The sequence below is a fragment of the Pteropus alecto genome, unplaced genomic scaffold (genome assembly GCF_000325575.1).
Source record: "Pteropus alecto unplaced genomic scaffold, ASM32557v1 scaffold161, whole genome shotgun sequence".
NCBI classification, from domain to species: domain Eukaryota; kingdom Metazoa; phylum Chordata; class Mammalia; order Chiroptera; family Pteropodidae; genus Pteropus; species Pteropus alecto.
In genome coordinates this window covers 3,356,046-3,362,045 of record NW_006432943.1, presented here as the reverse complement: position 1 = coordinate 3,362,045, position 6,000 = coordinate 3,356,046, and positions in this window count along the sequence as shown.

The following is a 6,000-nucleotide window of genomic DNA, read 5'->3' as shown; positions in this document are numbered from 1 at the left end:
CCCCGATCGGCTTCCTCCGCCCCGCCCCTTCCGCGGCGCCTGGCCCTCCCCTTGGCAACCCGAGCTCGCGTCATTCCGCTAGGCGCGGCGAGTACGCTCCAGCTCCACGTGACTGAGTGGGAGCTCTGTCAAAGCTTTCGTACGGAATGTTCCATCCGGCCGAGGCTGCAAGGGGGATTACGCAGTCGTGAGGGCCTGCCTCATCTAGCGTTCCTTGTTAGGAAGTCCGTCGTAGGTGAGATTTCCAGCATCCTGCAGCTGTTAGATGTGCTTGGGTGAGGAGATGATCAATATTCACAAATGCCAAATCTTTTCGGTTTTTAGGCACCAATTTTGTAGGGGTCGCTAAAAAGCCCTTGGGCGATCACGCAGAGTTAAACTTATTTTGAAAGGGACTTTTTTTGCGGTATACAGCTAAGACCAACACAATCAAAATTATTTATTTAGTCACCTTTTTCTTTTATTTTTCCCGCTCTTTTATTATAAAATAAGAAAAGACCGAAATTTGGAGTCGGATGAACAGGCACTGAGAGATTATTCAGTTAATAACTGCTCTGTGTGAGACAAGAACTACATAAGAAACAAAAGAAAATACAAGAGCGATGTAAAATAGTGTGGTACAGTCTATAATTGCTAATGGAGCACAAAGGACATAAAGGTCAACGTGAGGGCCTAGAACACAATGGAGGAGGTGAGAGGCAGTGGAAGTAGCAATCACTTTGGAATGAAGCAGTCCTGGTTTTAAATTCTGGCACCTCACTTATTAATATATAACATTTATCAAGTTTCTTTTATCATCTACAAAATAAAAATACAGCCCAGGATTCTGAGGGTTAAATGAAGAGAGGAGTGTCAAATAGCAACACAGTCTCTGCCTCAAAGGATCTTTTCTGCCATAATCAACACTACTCCCTAACTCCCACCTCAAACTCAATGGTTAGTGTTTAGCAAGGTAAGGGACATGAAATTAGCAAAGGCTTGAAAGTGAGGTCTGCTGCCTATGCAAAGAACGTGAGAAAGCTGAATGATACACAGGCTTTGTTGGGATCGGTAGGTGAACCCTGTTCAGGAGGAAGGAGCCTTGAGAGCTAGTGTGAGAAAACATCCATCCAGGGAAACAAAGAATCCCGACCAAGTGAAAAATTTCCCAGTTTATTCCACAAGGCTAACATTACCCTGATACCAAAAAACCAAGGCAAACAGTACTAAAAAAAAAAAAAAAAAAAAAAAGTGGGAAATTCTTCTGTTCTTACTATGATTTTATTACAAAGATAAAATTGAGTGTTAAGCTATAAAATCCAGTAGTGTGGTAATAAAAAAGAATTCACATCATGACAAAGTGCAATTTATTTCAAGAATGGTTGTTTAAGAAATCTGCTCATGTAATTAAAGGGCAAAAGCCAAATGATATTCTACAGGGATCCACTGTATTTTAAAAATTCTTAGTAAACTAGAAATGAAAGATCCATTTTCTTAACTGGATCAAGACAGTCATCAGAAAACAGCAGTAGCATCATACATTAGAATGAAATGGAACAAACATATATAAAGTCAGGGGCCCAATAAGGATGCAGGGCTTTAGCAACTATTATTTAACATTTTTCAGGATGTCCTAGCTAAATGCAATTAAATACAAAAAAAAAAAAAAGGTTTAAATACTGAAAGAGAGAGACTAACTAGTCTTTATTTAAAATAATCACAAAGAGCTAAGCTAGCGGTTAATCACTTGGCCTCTGGAGCCAGACTGCCTGGGCCCAAATTCTGACCCTCTTGCTTAATAGTTTGTCACCTTAGGCAACTTACTTTCCTCTTGCATCTCAGTTTTCTCATCTGTAAATTAGAAATAGTATACATACAAAGTGGTATGAAGATTAATGAGGTAGTATGTGTAAAGCATTTAGAATAGCACCTGGCATATGGTAAGTGCTCAGTGACTAAAAACTATTAATAAAGCTACAATACAGCCTAAAATGTAATCTAATCTTTCACTTCTTCAAAGAAAGGATTTTCACTCTTAAGAGCCACAGCTATTCAAAACATCTGTATTTCAAGAGAGGATCTTTGCTTTTCATTTACATAATGGCTTTTCCAGATGAACTAAAAACATTTATTCAGCAAATATTTTTTGATCACATCTACCAGATCCCAAGCACTGTGCAAGGCACTGGGAAAAAAAGTGGTAAGCAAGACAGAGCAGCTCTAGCCACAGTAACTTTCTACAGTGCTAGAACTCTTCTATATCCACACTCTCTGATATAGTAGTCACTAGCCACATGTAGCTGTCAAGCAACTAAAATGTGGCTATTGTGCCTAAATAATGGAATTTTCCATTTTGTCATTAAGTTTAGCCACATGTGGCTGATGACTATAGTAGTGGACAACACAGTTCTAGAGGAAGTGACAATAAATACGTAGAAAAAATAGAGCTTTTAAAATAAACAGTGGGGATAGAAAAAAATGAAAAGCTAGTGGTACAGAGGTATGAGTTGGGTAGAACTATCGATAGACAAAACAAAATGTATTACTAGTTACCTATTATGTACCAGGCATACTGCTATGTACAAAGTATACACTAGTTAATAAAAATTTCTTAAACTAGGTTAGTTTCCAAGAAATTATTCAGAGGTTCCTTAGTTCATGAGTCCATTTGTTATATAAGTCCAGCTTTAGGCCTTCTGTGCTCCTGCCACTCAGAGAGGGTCACTCTAAGCTCATACCCTTTTCCCTGCAGTAAACTGCTTGTTACTTGGTGCTTGCTAGTCTGATTATGAGGGTGAGGGGTAGGAAGACAGCTTCCCTGCAGTCCTATTCCAACTTTATTCTTAGGCAGGCTCTGTGGCCCTGGGTCTCGGTGATCCTGACACTCGCTCAGTATTATGACCTCTAATGGTCTAGGCCCAGTTTCCAGTCCTCTCCCAGGATTAGAGGGTGTTTTTTCTTTTTCCTATTCCTCCAGCTGCAACGGGTCTCCACCTGTCCCTTGAGGAACAACAGGCTTGTTACCATCCTTTATCAATTTAAGTCTTTTGTTCCTTAGGGTAGAAGGGTCTGGGCTTCTTACTGCCTTTCTTGCAGTGGCAGCTACTCCTCTCCTCTAGGCCGGTACCACCTGGCAGTCTTTCTGTGTCTCCCACCCCCACTCTGCCCCCAATCTTTGTCCTGGGTGCTCAGTGGAGGTCTCTAGAGTAGAGCCTGGGAGTGGATGTGAACTCCCCTTATGACTGGGATTCTCATGCCAGCCTACACTCAGTCTTTAGCAAGTTATTTAACAATTTAGCAGAATTCTTCTTTCCTGTTTGTATGGCTGCAGTATCTTCCTTCCCATGCTTTGCCACAGGTGGCCCAGTTTAGAAGTACCTATCTTTCCTTAGATTTCAGGCTTGTTGTTGCCTGGTGACCTCAGCTCTCTGACTGGCTCAGTAAAAGTTATGATTTCGTAGATTACCTAATTTATTGTTGTAGTGGTGGGAGCAATGCTTTTTCCAGCTTTCTACACTGAGGCAAAAGCTGGAACTCCTCCAGGTATTATCTTATTAAAAGAATTTGAGGGTCTCTGTTGTTGGACCACAATTCTCATCACAGTTTTACCCAGGATGGTTCTTCTACTTACTCTCTTAACGCACCACTTCCTACTTATCTTTCTATCTCTCAGAGCTTTACAACCCAAGTTCCACTGTCTGCTTCTGGTTATGGCCACGGTTGGTGGCTTTTGGACCGTCTTCTTCACCTTACCGACATAAGTTCCTACTCAGTCTTTGGATTTGCGAACTCCTTGATTTTAGTGCCATCCCCAGAGAAGGAAAAATTAGATGGACACATCTCATTCAATCATGCTGGGATTTTCTAAGACTCCTATTTACACAACTATGTTCTTTACTCAATTTAATAAATATTTTTTGAACACTTACAAAATACAAGGCACACAGCTTTGAGTACCTTGTTTACAAAAATGAATCAGGCTATTACATCTCTTTCACCCTTCTCTCACTTCCAATTCAACTATACGACTCCACTTGAGTATACGGGAACCAGCAGACAGGGTACTAGGTGGCATGAATGAAACCTAAGGTTATAGTAAGTCTAGAGATAAAAAGGGAAGACGATCAGAACACAGGAAAATGGATTTTAGCGTGTGAAGATCCATGGACCTCCAAGTAGAAGAATAGGACTTGGCTGGACACTGTTCTTAAGAGGAACTGTTGGCCATCCTGACACCAGAGGAGCTTTGGAGAAGCAGAACAATTATGTTGAAACTTCTCTTCCTCTAAGGCTGGATAAGCATTAATCTTTGAAACTGAGAGAGATAACTTAAACCATAAATAATATATAAATACATACATAAAGGCACTTAAGAAGACTAAATTCAACACATACACACAAGACTGTGGGAAATAAATATGGTTTTATTCTCTTTTTTTAAATTGAGTTTTTACATTCGGTCAAATGCACAGATCTTAAGCGTACAGTTTGCTGAACTTTGATAAACCCACACACCCATATAATCCACACTCCTACTAACATATACAACATTTTTATCACCTGCTATACTTCCTAGTAAATTCCCACCCTTAATCATATCCCCCTTCAGGCAATTTCTGATTTTCTATCACCATAGATTAGTTTCTTCTGATTTAGAACAATACGTAGATGGAACCATAATGTCAACCTCAAAAATAAAATAGCCAGTTATATTACCAGCAAAATGAGTTTATTCAGGAATAGCAGAGAATTGCAATTTGTGACAGTCAAGCTATGGTCATCATAGGCAAGTCTGAAAATATTAAATGGAAAATTTCAGAAATAATTTATAAATTTTAAATTGCACACATTCCGAGTATTGTGATGAAATCTCATGCTGCCATGTCCCATCCTATCCAAGATCTGAATCATCCCTTTGTCTAGCTTATCCATGCTGTATATGCTACCACTCACTAGTCACTTAGCAGCCAATCAGGTTACCAGATTGACTGAGATGGCACCGTAGTGCTTGTGTTCAAGTTACTCTTATTTTACCTAATAATGGCCCCAAAGTGCAAGAGTAGTGATGCTGGCAATTAGATATGCCAAAGAGAAGCCATAAAGTGCTTCCTTTAAGTGAAAAGGTGAATACAGTACACTAAGATATTTTGAGACCATATTCACGTAACTTTTATTACAGTATATTATCATAATTGTTCTATTTTATCATTAGTTATTGTTAATCTCTTACTGTACCTAATTTATAAATTGAACTTTATGATAGGTATATATGTATAGGAGAAAACACAGTATATATAGGGTTAGGTACTATCCACTATTTCAGGTATCTACCGGGGGTTTTGGACCATACCCCGCAGATAAGGGGGGACTACTATATGTATTTTTTTATTTTACATGTCTGGCGCTTTTTACTTAGTATATTGTTTTTGAGATTCATCCATGTTGTTGCATGTGTTAAAAAAGAAACAAGAAACTCAAAATGGAGTCATTTTTGCTAAGTCTCATAAAGACTTAATACCTAACAAAACTGCAGTTTCAGCTTCTCCCAGGAGTAGAATTTTAAATCAATCAGTCTGGAATTCCCTGGTCAGCACTAGTGAGGTAATCTGCTTGCTAAGACTCACCTAAGGAAAGATGACCTTGCCTGAAATAATCCACTCTTTTGACTTTCTTGTCCCTTTCTGCCTATAATTTTGCGCAACTCCTTGGAGTGCCCTTCTAGTTGCTAGATGGGATGCTGCCTGATTCATGAATCACCTAATAAAGCCAATTAGATCTTCAAATTACTCAGCTGAATTTTTTTAACATGTCTCGGCAGTTTTTTTCTTTTTTACTGCTGAGTAGTAGTCTATGAGTGAATATACCACACCTTATTTATTCACTTTCCTGATGATGAACATTTGAGATAGTTTCACTTGTGTCACTATAAATAAAGCAGCTATAACATTTTTATACAAGTAAACATATGAAAATCATGATTTTAAAAACACAATATTGAAGCTATATTGAAGGAGGATGATT